At 40.1% G+C, this 14,016-nt stretch overlaps 1 protein-coding gene across 8 annotated transcripts in view; it reads left to right on the top strand.

Moving 5' to 3' along the window:
• The first annotated feature begins 322 nt into the window (after window positions 1-322).
• foxp1b (forkhead box P1b) overlaps window positions 323-14,016 on the top strand; it is a 165,749-nt gene continuing 152,055 nt past the window's right edge. For 6 of the 8 annotated variants that reach the window (XM_053316616.1, XM_053316614.1, XM_053316624.1 and 3 more), the window contains exons 1-2: window positions 633-764; window positions 4,902-4,981. The gene's annotated coding sequence lies outside the window, so the exon portion shown is untranslated. Of the gene's footprint in view, window positions 512-632; window positions 765-4,901; window positions 4,982-14,016 lie in introns of those variants that run through there. The other 2 variants (XM_053316615.1, XM_053316619.1) reach the window with 2 other exon arrangements.

A 14,016-nucleotide genomic window follows, 5' to 3' on the forward strand; every position in this document is an offset into this window, starting at 1 on the left:
AGTTATATGAACCTCACATTAAAAAAAAAAAGAAAAAAAAAGAAAAACAGACAGGGGAAATTTGTGAAATAATAGAAGTTCATTCTGCCTCAGTTGTAATTAGTCAGCTTAGACATTTTAGCTTTTCTGACAACCCCCCCCCCCCCCACCCCCCCACTCTCTCCTGTCACACTTTCAGCTAAAACTAATGCACATCATTACATTTCCCCATAAAAAGGAGCTACTAAGTGCTACTGAATTATACTTGTGACTGTGATGTTTCTATGAAGGATCTGCAATGCAATGAACCTGCAGGTGGATATGACGTCACGGGCTTGGGAACATCAACAAAACAACATCCAAATCCGCGATTCTTCCTTTTTTTTTTCTTCTCTCTCCTTCTTTTCTCGGCGTGTTAAAATCTAATAACAACATTAAGAAAAGGAGCTAGTGCCTTTCCCCGCGACACGGACTGGGAGGTAGCGAGTGTGAAACTCCACATTTTGCTTCTTTTTTTTTCTCGACGCCCTCGGTAAGATTATCTCTTTCTCCTTATAGTTAAGTTAGTTAGTCAGTCCCCCTTCACCCTCCTCCTCCACCCCACACCTCTACCACCTCGCCACACCGAGGCGGGCGGAGTAGGCTAATATTGTGTTTACTGTGTGATTTGTTGTCGCCCCGCGTTCTCGGTACACAACCTCGCGTGCACGGGTTCGTTATCTCATAGGCTACGAGCAAATCGGTATCCTCCGCGTGCGCCCGTAAGCTGCCGTAGAGCCTTTCTGGTAAGTTTCACTATTATGTTAACATTAGCTTTGTTGTGTCGTATCTAGATACCTGCTGCTGCTGTTGTGCTGCTGCTGTGCTGCTGCTGCACACACACATATACATACACTACACACACACACATTCACGGAGTTTGTCTTTGGTGTTTGTCGCGGTGTTGTTTCAAACGGCGAAACAAACAAATAAACAAACACCTGTAATATTATAATGTGGTGTGGTGTTAACGCTAATTAATGTATAGTGCGACTGTTAGAGCGCCTTTTGTTACCACGAGTGTTGTATACTTGACTGTTTTTTTTTTTTGGAAAGTTGGGTTTCTAACTTAGTTGAGGCTACTCATGAGACCCCGGGGGGAAAATGCACCTTTGAGGGGAAAAGTATTTTTTTTTAATACCACTTAGTGCTGACTGACGTTACATGTTAACAGCGCGTAATTACAATGTTACCTGTTTAAGCTAACGCCGTGGAAGTTATTAACTTTACACGGTGAAAAAAGGAAGTTTTGGGTGCCGTGATTTCTTTTGGAGTAAGACCAGAGAAGGAGCTTTTCCCCACGTGTTAGCTGTCCTCCAAACTCCGAAAGACCGGAGGAAGGCTCAACTGTGCCCCCCCTCCCTCCAAACTATACTTATTAACTGTATTAGCGCTTTAGCTAATAGCCTTTTATTTGGCTGTTCATCATTAGCTTGATTGAAAGCTGTTGTTTCTGGTGGTGGCTTGTCAGCTCAGCGATAAGGCAGTGCACAATACATTCAAGCGGATATACTGTATCACCTCACAGTCAACTTTTCATTAACACAAAGGCGTCACTGCATTATTTTTTAATTACACCGGTGGCAATTTTTACAGTCACAGCACAGCACGAAAAGTTTAAAAGTAGAGGTTTTATTCAACTGCATTGTTAGTTTGCTTTGTTTGAGACAAGTGGAGCCAGTTTATTGAGTCAGTTATGGTGTGGGTTAAAGCTGGACGTTTCCATTGCTGTTAAAATGCTGAGGTTGTAGAGCATGTCATTATTCATTGTCAAAAGTAGGGTTTAAAAATCTTAAAATTGTCAATTAACAATTACTTGTTGTTAGTAGAGTGTGAAAGTGGGTGAGATAGTTTTCACTAATGTTAAGTTATCCGTGTTCACTGTCTACAGGAATGTACTGTGGCAAAAAACGTGTTGAACTATAGAAACACTCAAAGGAAAGCAGAGCATATTTAATATTTTAGCTCTAATATATGTTCTAATTAACATTTTTAAACAGGTGTATCGACAGACAAATGTACACCAAACAAAGATGGATAATGAATTTTACTGTGTATGTATAAATATCATCAACAGCTGTCTCATGAGCCTAATCCATGTTGATTTATTATTAGAATTAGTAGTTGCAGAAAAAAAAAGTAATTTAATAAAAAAATAGATGCAGATTATGTATGTCTATAAAGACTGAACTGCACGCACATAAGAGTGAAATATCACCTTAATATTTTATACAGTAATTCTGCAGCTGGCAACAGCAGGACTAAAAACCATCTGAAATTTTTTACAAAAGGGAAACTGCAGCTTTAACAACTATTGCTGGCAGTGCTCCCCTCCTTCTTGGTCTTTGGATTAGTCATTGTCTGAGGGGAAAAAAACACTTTTTTTGTAGGAGAAGTAAAGTAAACAGCCTCCAACAAGCGAACCTTGACAACCCAGATTAAGGAAAACATTGGAGATCAAACAGTGCTGCTGCTGGGCTGTTGTCATGAGCCTGCCTGAGAGAGAGAGAGAGCTGCAGACTATTTGAACAGGCACTGGGGTTTGTGTGCTCACTTATGCAGAAATGGACCTTCACAAATGCTGACCCAGGTTTTAAAACACAGGATGAACTTTGCAACTTTTCCAGGGCCTGCTGTTTGACACGGCTGTTACATGCAGACGTTCAGCTCTTCTGCTCATTCTGATGGGAGCGACTGAACACTGTCCCCTGTGTCCGCGTTTAGAAACAAAAGTGACTGTACTTTCTCTGCCCCTCACTTACAACTGAATACATTTAGTTGGCAGGGAGAAGGAGAAGAGGTGGGGGGGCTCAAAGCTTGAAATCTGAGGAAGAGCAGCTGTATGCATTGTAATGACGCAAAAAATCTTTAAAAAAACACCAATCTGCGATTTTGTATTATTTTGGAAAGCCCTCGCTTCTAGTTTGGCCTCTTCAGGCTCGGGCTAAGGCTCTTCTTTTGTAGAGAGTTGAGGTTCAACTGGTAAGAAAAGTAATCAGTCACTCATGCATTCAGCGTGAGGACTCCCATCCCTGAGTGGAGCGGCCCTCTCTTTCATCTGACGGCTCAGTATTTGTGAACACACATTGAAATACCCTGTGCTGGGTACGGAGGGGCTGTAAACTGACTGTGCTCTCTCTCGCTTGCAGCTGAATGATAAGGAGAGTTATTTTCAGTCCAGTGTGGGAATAAGCTTCTGCAATTGCTGTATTGTTTCTTTCAGGTTTAATTTGCCGGTTTCACCCCCTCATTTGATTTCAGATACTCTCAAACCAGCTGCTTGAAACCTTTTTTTTTGCACAAAGCTAGATAAGTGACAGATCAGTAATAAAGGGAATTTTCTGGTAAATGAATTCGTCATGTGACTTTTTTTTTCTTTTTTCGCATGTTTGATTCACACAACACAAATGAGAAAAACAGTACTGGCGATATGAAAACAAGTGCAAGTACGCTCATTAGTGCTTTTTATTACACAAATGGAAGTGATAACAAAGGAAAAGCAGAACAATATTTTCCAGGGTAAAGGTTAGTGTGTCCCGGCCCCTGTGGCGTGCTTGGGCCGGCGGTTTGTCTACCCAATGCCAAGGGGAAGGCGATTGGTCAGAGAGTGGACAGCTTCAGGTGAGCTCTGTGTAGCTCCTCGGTCTCTATGGAGACGGCAAAAAACGCTCAGGACAGCCATTAACTCATGCAGCCATTAATTACTGTCTTCTACTGTCATGTGTCCTTAATAAAAGGAGAGATGCTGACAAAAAAAAGTCATCCTCCTGCACGAGAAGAGAGGGAGCATGTAATTACAATCAATTAACTTGAGTTCCAAAAAATGATTTTTGCTGCTGGTGTTGCATTTGAGGAATACAGCACAGCTTTACAGATGGTCTATTGTGTCCAGTATATATTGTTTTATGTATGTGGTGTATTAAAAGCAGTTATTGGGGAGGTGTTTTATTTTATTAAGTAATCAGCCTGTTGTACATACAGTTCAGTTTAAATGAGGCTGGATATGCTGCTTAAAACCTCCTCTACAATATCAATATATATGATAATGGTAGTGTCATCATATAAATATTTAGCCTCATCTTTTTTCCTTGTGTGACAGTGATTATATAATCATATATTTTAAAATTCTAAGAGTCCTGTCAGCATATTTGGCTATTTGGCTTGAATTGAAGTAACATGTGTTTTTGTACTCATCTGAGTCTCCAGAACGCAGCAGGTTAAAAGCTGATTTTTATGAGGCGTGTTGCTGATGGACTCTTGTCTCAACCAAGATAAAGAAAGACTTGGAACGAAAAGATATATAGTTATGTTGAGGAGAAGGGAGAAGGGAGGGGGGAGGGGGGGGGAGGGTGTTTGGCTATGCACTGTGGTGTGCTCTGGGGCTGAGATTTGACACTTTTATTAGGGTAGTTATGGAGAGTGTAGTGATGTTCTGCATTCAGTATGAATTCCTTAACTAAATACAATGTAAGTCATTTTTACATTTTTTAAAAATATATTTGTTTTTGTTTTTTGGATAATTAAGATGAGATATGATTTTTTTTTTTTTTTTTGTAACACATATAATAACTTAAAATGAGCATTTTTTGAGTAGTTCACACTCTCTTATCTGATTTGGGAATGATACAGGTAAGCTACAAACATTTTTTCCCCAGACATGAAGGGCTCAGCCATATGCTACAAGCTGTGCTCAGCTGCCAGGCGAAACCTCAGCACCTGTTTCTATCAGCTGTCCAGTCTGTATGTCAGTCTGCGTGTGTTCATGAAGTGGCTCCTCCGCCCCGATGGATGACGCAGGCTCAATTTTGATAGGATTTTCACTACAATTTGCATCGGTTGTGACTGTAATCTAAGATGTTTTTTTTTCTTGTTTGTCTTTCTAGGGCAACAATGGACAGGAAGTGAAGCTTGCCGCTTTCGTAACAATCTGAAGCCGCCAGTGAAAGTCGGTTACGTCCGAACTGTAAGTGATTTGTCATTCTTGTATGTGAATTTCCACAGTTTACCTTCAGATAACAAAATATCATTTACTGACCTAAATTTCAAAAAAAAAAAAAAAAGACTTCTCTCACTTTCATTTTTCATCTGGTGCAGATTCAATCTTAACAGAACATCAAATGGTGTACATCCTGATTATTGTTTTTGTCTTTTGTCGCAGTTTTCAACAAGTAGTTTTGCTTCCTGGCACTTTTGGGGAAGCCAAAAAGAAGAGAACCTGAAAGTAAAATATCTATGCTATTAACCAATGTACATAATGTGGTTTCTAAACTGGAAGATGAAGGTTAAATTAGGCTATTCTTGAAGTCATATGATGTTAAACATGTTGAGAAAGGTGCCCTGTTCTACTAAAGTGAGATTTGATACTTCCTGAAACAGACAGTGCGAGTTATAATTTGTAAAAGTTCAATTCTGTTAATGTAACACCATGTGGTTAGATATTTCTGGGCTGCCCATGTTTGTGATATCTTCCCCCTTTTTGATTTTCTGTTTTTGAGGTTTTGAGTTTCTAGTGGTGGCACGCTATTGGGCTGTGACGGCTGCTCGCGCTATCTCACCGGCTCTCTTGTTGATGCCAAACAAACCCGGCCGTTCCTGCTGCTGGAAAAAACTTAACGCGCACCAAGTTTTTAGATGTGGATGTTTAGAGCAACTGGCTATAGGTTAAATCCATGTTATTCTACACCAGTGGGAGAAGGAGGAGTAGCAAAAAACTTGACATGTACTAATATGAAAACGTCACAGCCTGTTACTTAAACCCTGCTAACCGGAGTAGGCAGCGTAATGTAAAATAAGGTTGCAGGAGCACATCTTTTAAAGGCCCTCATCCTTGACTCCTTGGCTGTGTTTTTCAGTTGGCAGTCCCAGCCTAATAAGAAACATAACATGGCAGGGCCTGCTCTTCCATCATCATTGCCGGGTGGAAAGTTGGTGCGCTTTGATCATGTCTTTTGGGCGCATCACTCCGGCTTAGCCTGCTGCTCGCTATGTGATAAGCCATCAGAGCACTCAGATCTGAAGCCGGCAGCTCCGTGGGCTTCGAGGAGAGACAGGAGAGAGTAATGGAGACGAGGAGAGAGCAGCAATGCAAATTTTGTTGACAGACTGTTACTGCAGCTGTTCTCTTTGCCTTTGAATTCAACAATGTTACTTGTCCCTCTTCACTCTCGTCTGTGTTGAAGAAAAAGGTTTTTCAAGTTTTGAAGTCCTCTCTCTCTCTCTCTCTCTCTCTCCCTCCCTCTCTCTCTCTCGCACTCACGGGCGGAGCGGCGCTGTTCCCGCTTCGCACCATCCTTTTCCTCGCCCCCTGTTTTTGCAATTAAAACACCTTTTTAAATTAGAGTTGCTTATTAATTACCTCCAAAAACACAACATTTAATTATTTTTACAAACTGTTCTCTTAACCGCCGGTAAACGGACGAGAGTTAACTTTGAAGTCGAACGCTCCGATTTTTTAAAACACTCGCCTCTGTCTGTACGTACAAAAAAAACCATCTGAACCCCCCATTATGAAAGGGTGCTCCTAATTGACGGGTTGTTGCTTGTTTATTTGATATATATTTACCAGCCGGGTGGTAATTGGGGGGAAGCGGTAATTACCCAGGATGCAGCGCAGCGCTCCGGCAGAGGTGCTAGCACACTGATGAGTCCGGAGCACAGATGAAAGTATGCAGGTTACTATTATCATTCTAGCAGGGCCTGTTTAAACACTTGACAGCGGAGAGCAAGGATGGCTAATTGGGCTTGTGTCCCTTATACAGTCTCATTGTTTTACTATGATGATGTACAGTGTGAGTATCAGTACTATCTTTTTTTTTTTTTTTTTTTTGGTTATACAATTGTTCACAGTATACCTGTGCAGTTAATAGCAACAATAAAAGGCCGGCGGATGTAAGGGCCTCACGGTTTTCGGAGTCCCTCCTGATGATGTCGTTCCTTCGCTGATAATGGCCTTGTTAACTGAGATTCATTACCTCTTCATTCACAGTCCCTTGGATATTGAGGGAGAGAGAGAGAGAGAGAGTGAGAGAGAGAGAGAGAGAGAGAGAGAGAGTGTGTTCTTTTAAACTACCGGGTTCGCCACGGTGAAGTCATACTGATGTGGCTTTTTGTGAGCTATTCATGGAAGGTGGTGACGGTATCTTCCCTGACTCCTGATGATTCAGTTGACCTGAGACCGGGGGCGGAGGAGGATGAGGAGGAGGAGGGGAGTGGTGTGGCGGCGGTGGTGGTATTTGACTTTGTTTGCCACTCAGTTCCACTTTCACACCAACTCTCGCTTTCTCTCTCTCTCTCTCTCTCTCTCTCTCTCTCTCTCTCTCTCTGTCTTTCTCACAGATGACTAAATCCCTCTCTCTCTCTCTTTCTCTCTCTCTCTCTCTCTCCCTCCCTCTCTCTCTCTCTCCCAATTCACTCGTGCAAACAAACAGCCAGCGACGCTCACCTTGATTGCTGCTGCTGCTGTTGTTTGGTAGCCCCGCTCTCTCCCCGTAGAGATCTTTCAGACATTGCGGTTGTTTGCCTGTATTGCTGGGAGTGTGACTCGCATTCGCCCGGGCTCCTTGGAGGGAGTTTGTTTTTGTTCTCAAGTGTTGTAAACAGGGTGGAGCTCCATTCCCAAACCACTCAGTTGGAGATGGTTATTTTCACAGGAGTTATTTTTTTGTTTATCGTTTGGGTCAATAGATTAGGAGCCCAGGATGGAATTATGTGTTGAAGCAGATAGTGCGGCTAACCATTTGCTGCATGTGCTGACTAGATAAACACTTTGTCACAGTTGTTTTTGTGATTAAAAAAAAAAATAAATCTGTGGGGAGGGGTTTTTGTTGGTATTTCAGACTTTGTTATGGACGGATGATAAATCAGTGTTATCAGTTATAATTTCTCTTCATGTATTCATACTGTGCCAAATTCACAATGTGCATCAGATTGCCAGTTCTTAAACAAATTATAAGTTGATAATAATAATAATAAGCCTCAAATCTTGAGATGATACCTTTTTAAAATAAATAATTTTGTTTTATTCATCACTGAAATAGAATTTACTTTAAATATGGTCATTACATAAAGTTATCTGGAATACTTAAAACTATACTCAGAACAAGAATAACAATAAAAACTGTGACTATGCAACCATATTGCACAGTGTTATTGAGATTGTCTATATGTTTTTAACTTTGCCACCATCTGTCACAAAATTTAAAAGGAGATGTTTCGTGATAATAGTTTCCCGTCACTGCGCTGTAGTCGATAACATTTTCTACTTTCAGTGAAGTCGTCAATGCGGTCACGAAACTATATTCTGACTAACTTTACATAGGAACATCTTAGCAGTGAGCCACAGGAGTTAGTATGATGTGTTTTCAGGTGATGTTACATCAGAAACAATTTCAGTTACAGCTTGAACAATATATAGGTCAGCCGATGTTATCGGTCGATATTGGCCTATCGCAGATACGTCATATTGGAGTATATGTCCCATTTTAAACGTTATTAAGGCAACATTTCCTGTATGTTTCATCCCCTTTTCAAAATGAGAAGTTGAATATATGTTTTTTTTTGTTCCGTGTGTTCTTTATAGTAGTTTATAATTATTAAAGTCCCAGTGTAGTTTACAGTTTCAGTACATTTTTTTCAATAACATGTATTGTTAATCTGTAAAATATCATGCCCCCATTACATATCTTTATCACAAGTGTTTAATAACTACATTTGAGGGACCATTGCAAAAAATGTATTATTCTGTAAATATAAGATTATTGGCCAATATATCGATATAAGAATTTCTTTATTCCCTAATATTGACATATTGGTCCCACAAATCCAGTATCTCTCAAGCTCTATTTTCAGTATTTATATTTTAGTCAAATACCAAATAGTCATAATGAATTCAAGTCCCAGCCCAGTTTCCAAAACAACATTTTTGTTTGTTACATCTAATTGAGCGAACATATCCCTGGCGTGCTAGTTTGCTGTGTGAGCACATACTAGTTGAATCACGGTAAAAAAAAAAAAAGGCAAATATTGATAAGGAGACGTAATGATTGGATGATGCTTTGATTTACATGGACCGGCAACTTGGACAGTGTTCTAGTCTTCTGATTATCCAATCACTGTCATTTTGGAGATCCACACTAAGATCCTTGTCTGTTATGATACATATGTGGCTTTCAAAGAGTGGCACAGCATCAGAAACTGCGGATGTGTGTAAAGTCCCTTTTCGACGAGAGACAGCAGGCGTAGTGACTGACGCTGATCTTGCAAATATCTCACCAGAATCAGACAGCAGTGAGTACAACGGTACAACGCTACGCTGCGCAGCTACATGCAGCAAGTGGTTAGTCTGAAATGGGCAGTAGTAGAAATCTGGAAAATCTGGGTTCAGTACTGTGACTTGAAATCACATCCACCTGCTGTACCGTTGCTTCTGCAAAGTTATTGTCTCATTGCAATGAATAGTGTTTATACCACTACACACAAGAGTGCGAAATATGGTTAAGTTGATGTGCAGTTTGGTTATAGTGACAACCACAGTCTAGAACATCATAAAACAGCTAATTAACAGCTGCTCAGTACAGCACCATTTGTCTGACATGTACAGCGTTTTAGACTGATTTGTACAGTATCTACAACATCGGACAACCAATTGAGAGGAAGATATGAGCAAGATATCTGAAGATTACCCCAAGGAAACAGAGAAATGCGTTGGCGTGAGTTAGCTAATAAAAAGTTGTTAACCAGCTCACGCCAACACATTTCTGTCTGCTCGGTACAATACAACACTTTCACTGGTGAATGCAGATGTCTGTCCAAATACTTAACCACAGATAATGTAGGAAACAAACACCCTCAAGATGTCAGAGAAGTGAAATGAATAGTCATGAATCTATCACAGTGTGTTGTGGATTCCTGTTTGTAAATGATGGCCTGTTCTGCAGCGTTGTGTATGAAAATCTAGCCCCACGGTTATGCTCCTGTTTCCTGAGGCCAATGTGCTTTACTTTCTTTGACAGTAAGCATGCACAAACACACTGGTTGCCATGTGCCAGAAAAAAAAAACAGCAGGCAGTTACAACAGACGCACAGCTTGTGTGTAACCTGTCAAAAACCGAAAGAGGAAAAAAACAAAAACAAGAAGTTGACTTAAAAATTCAGCGATGAGTTTTTTGCACATGAGCACAACACATGCTCATGAATATCCTTTAAAAAAAATCCTGGCATTTGCAGCTGATCTGAATGGGTTAATACAGACTTAGCTCGGTGACGCCGCTCTGCCTTTCTTATGAATGGGCGAACACGGGTTTATATTAGAGATGGAAACTGTTTTATGTTATTGTGGCTCACAGGACAATTTGTGCAATCGACTACCAGACCAGTCTAAAAAAAGAGCACGATAAAGCCAGAAAAAGCACTAGAGAAAGAGTGTATGAGTGGGTGAGCGAGAGAAAGAGAGAAACTATAGTGGAACTGAAACTTTATTAAGTAGTCACTTTGTTCCAGGTAACAGCGTAAAACAGCATGAGAAAAAGTTTTAATTGTGTACATGAGTAGTGATGTGAATAATTTTTCAGTTACAGATTTGAGTGGCTGTGAATGTTAGACTAACCTGGGACGGCGGCGCCTCATTAATGGGTCAAACAAGGGTTGAAAGACTTGCATGTTCCACCACATCAAATACTGTTCGGGGTACGTGAATGAAAGAGAGCCGCATTTGTTTCACATTTACAGTGAAAGCACAAGCAAATTTCAGACATATTAAATTAATAAACTCATATTGTGAATTCTGCACGGCTGCAACCAGACGATTATTTTCTTTATCGACTCATCTGAGTAGTCGCTTCGTCCAAAAAAATGTCAGACAATTTCCCCAAATATATTTAGTTTATTATCACAGAAGATATTGGACTAAATAAACCATTACATATTTACATTCGAGTGTTTAAAAATCATTTAATTTGGAAATTTTCCTTTAAAAAAAAACAACAAAACAAAAAAAACTCAAATCGATTATCAATATAGTTAATTCATTAATTTAATAGTTGGCCACTCATCAATAATTCGTCTCATTATTGGGGCTATAGAATTCTGATAATAGCTGGAAATATTTTTTTTATTTGTCATATTTTGTTGAAACTTTTTGACTTAATCACACGAATTAAAAAAAAAAAACCCATTCATGATCTCGTCGCTTTAAAATGAGTCACATCATTCCAGCAGCTTCCTACAACATGAACACGATCTACAAGTACAGACTCTGTGAGATCTCATAGTAACAGAGTGACACCGACAAGTCACATCAAAGTGCCTCCTGCATCATGCACAATATGTTCCACAGTTGTTTTCCTCCCCCTGCTACTGTTAACCATTTACTGTTCGCTGTTTACTGCCTTTTGTTGGACATTTACTACACCTGTTCAGAACAGTCGCTGCGGTGCGCTTCTGAGTTATTGGATATTTTTCTAAAAGCCTTTTCATGTTGTGCGTATGGAGCGCATGATGTACAAGCTTTTAATGTGTTGACCAATCAATTCCTCGCACTGAAAACAACTCGCAGTGAGAAATTAGTAAATCAATCTTTTTTTCATATTACAGAGGAGTTCAGGCTTTTGAGTGCATTTCTGTGTACTTTATACACAATAGTATGCAGTGATTGAAGGGCTAATTCAAAGAATTTTAATCACTCCGACCAACCCTCTTGCAGTGTCATCTTTTTTTGCAAATGCCCCATAAAATGAATAGATGAGCAGTCTCTTTTTAGAGCATAATGGCTACATTAGAATATGAGATGGATAGTAGATGAAATGTCTGTATCCTTCATGCACTCTTTCTCTCTCTCTCTCAGTCACTCACATCTCTTTTATCAATAGCGGCTGCATGTAGAAAGACCTTGCAGGCCACAGTGAAGTGTTCAGTTGAACCTAACATAGACAGAGGGATGGAAAAAAAGCAGAGGTGAGAACACTTTGAGTAGTAAATTTGTGGCGTAACCGGTGCAGTTTCAGTACCAGCTTAGCTAATCTATGATTTCATACTGTGGAACAAATAATAGATTTGTTTTGTTTGTGTTTTCACGTCTCCCCCCACCTCCCATCGATCGCGACGCCACACCCTCCTACCAAGCTCCACACTGCAAATGCTCTTTTTCCACCGGGTGAGATCATAGCATTGGAGGCTTGCGTGTTGTTCTCATCAGGGCCGACCACATAGTGCCAGTCAATATGTAAACAATAGCGGAGACAGTTTCTCATTGCCTAACTGACATTTCTCATTGCTCGGCTTATGATTCATCTCAAACATGTCATCTCAAAACATGTTTTCAGGGTGAACTGTACTTATGGCGGTTTCCACAATTCACTCTCCCATCTTTGACCACCACTGTCCCTACTGCATACTGTATATATATATATATATAGATAGATAGATAGCTGTGCTAAAAGTTTGTCCTTGTGGTGAATAATTATGCATGACATACATATAGGTTTCATTTGAACTGTTTTAACTGTATTAACTGAATTGCTAACAGATGCAAAGAAACCTTTGAACACATTTGGTTGGTCTGTTGAACTCAGACTGCATTGTTTATGTTGAAAATAACTTTAAATTGGATAAAATAATAGATTAAATATAGTGTAGCTTAGCTCCTGTGGCAGGTGGTAAAAATACCCCATGTACACTAAGACACAAATGTTGAATAATAATGTATTGATTAAGCATGTGTACCATTCCCTTTCAGGTGCTTTCATATGTATCATCAATACACCGTCTGCAATCTGATACAAAAGCAATACAGATGTATTTGTCACAATATGACAATTTGATGATTTGATTTAGCTCTGATTAAGATTTTCTATTTTTACATTAAAAGTTATAACCTAATTTTTTATACTGCAGATCATCATGTTAACAGTAGTAAACTACTTTTCAGCCTGTTCCTAAGGTGTTCTTTTTTAACTAGCATGCTGCTGATGTTTGTGGCTCTGTGTCATTCCTCTGAATTTGACATTTTCAGTAACTCTGTATGAGAGCATGCACCTCTAAATAAACCAGCTCGTGGCTTCAGCAGCATTTTCAGAAGTAGCATTAGCTGCTAACCCTACCATTATCTGCCCGCTCCTCTTTACTGACAGCACACGTATCGTCTTCGTACGTTTTAGAGCGAGATGTGTGGTGCCCCTGGGTTATTTTATGATACCGCTGCGTATTCTGAAGACTGCAATGTAAACATACCAGCATTTAATTCAACATGGGAATGTTGTGTAACAGTGCAACTAGGGGGGTTCTTTTTTTTCTGGTCAGCTACAGTAAGTCTACTGCAATGCTGGCAATACCATGTTGTTAAATACAGCTTGTACCATGTCACCCACGTCCTTTGCCTTTTTTCTTTCCTGTCATTCTGATGTCATTACAGACCATAAAAAGAGCAACGCAGGGCAATAAAGTAAAATATACATCCTGTCTGTCTAGAATAGAGCAATGCATGGCTGTAGATGTGTCTATACTTTGTTGAATGATGCACAGATTTGTACAGTGTCAACCGAAACCAGCGTTTTTCTTACGAAGACACCTTGCAGTGAGGTTACAGAAGGCAAAGTTTTCCTCCTCTTTATGTTGCAGGAGTGAAACCTTCGATATTTTTTCTGTTCTCTTTCTACACTTGTGCTAATGTAAATGATTTGCATGGAGTTTGTCCCCACTGATTAAGGCTGTTTGGACTGTTCTTCTTTGGAAGCATGCCAATTGAATTTTCTGCCTTCTAACACGCTTGGAGAGTGGGGAATATGGTTCTCATTGGGGCCCGAGGCTTGATCTCCTTCTTCGCCTCCCTCCTCCCCCCCACCCCCAATCCTTTTTCACATCACTCTGACAATTAGCGAGCTCGACCATCCCCAAATGACACACGTAATTAAAGAGTTGGCATTATAATTACAATGTGTTTATTGTCTGTTTATGGGTTCGGCGCAACGCATAACGCACAGGGAGATTTCTTTGGTGTAAATGGAT

Source organism: Scomber japonicus, chromosome 3, assembly GCF_027409825.1.
Source record: "Scomber japonicus isolate fScoJap1 chromosome 3, fScoJap1.pri, whole genome shotgun sequence".
In the NCBI taxonomy this organism is placed as follows: domain Eukaryota; kingdom Metazoa; phylum Chordata; class Actinopteri; order Scombriformes; family Scombridae; genus Scomber; species Scomber japonicus.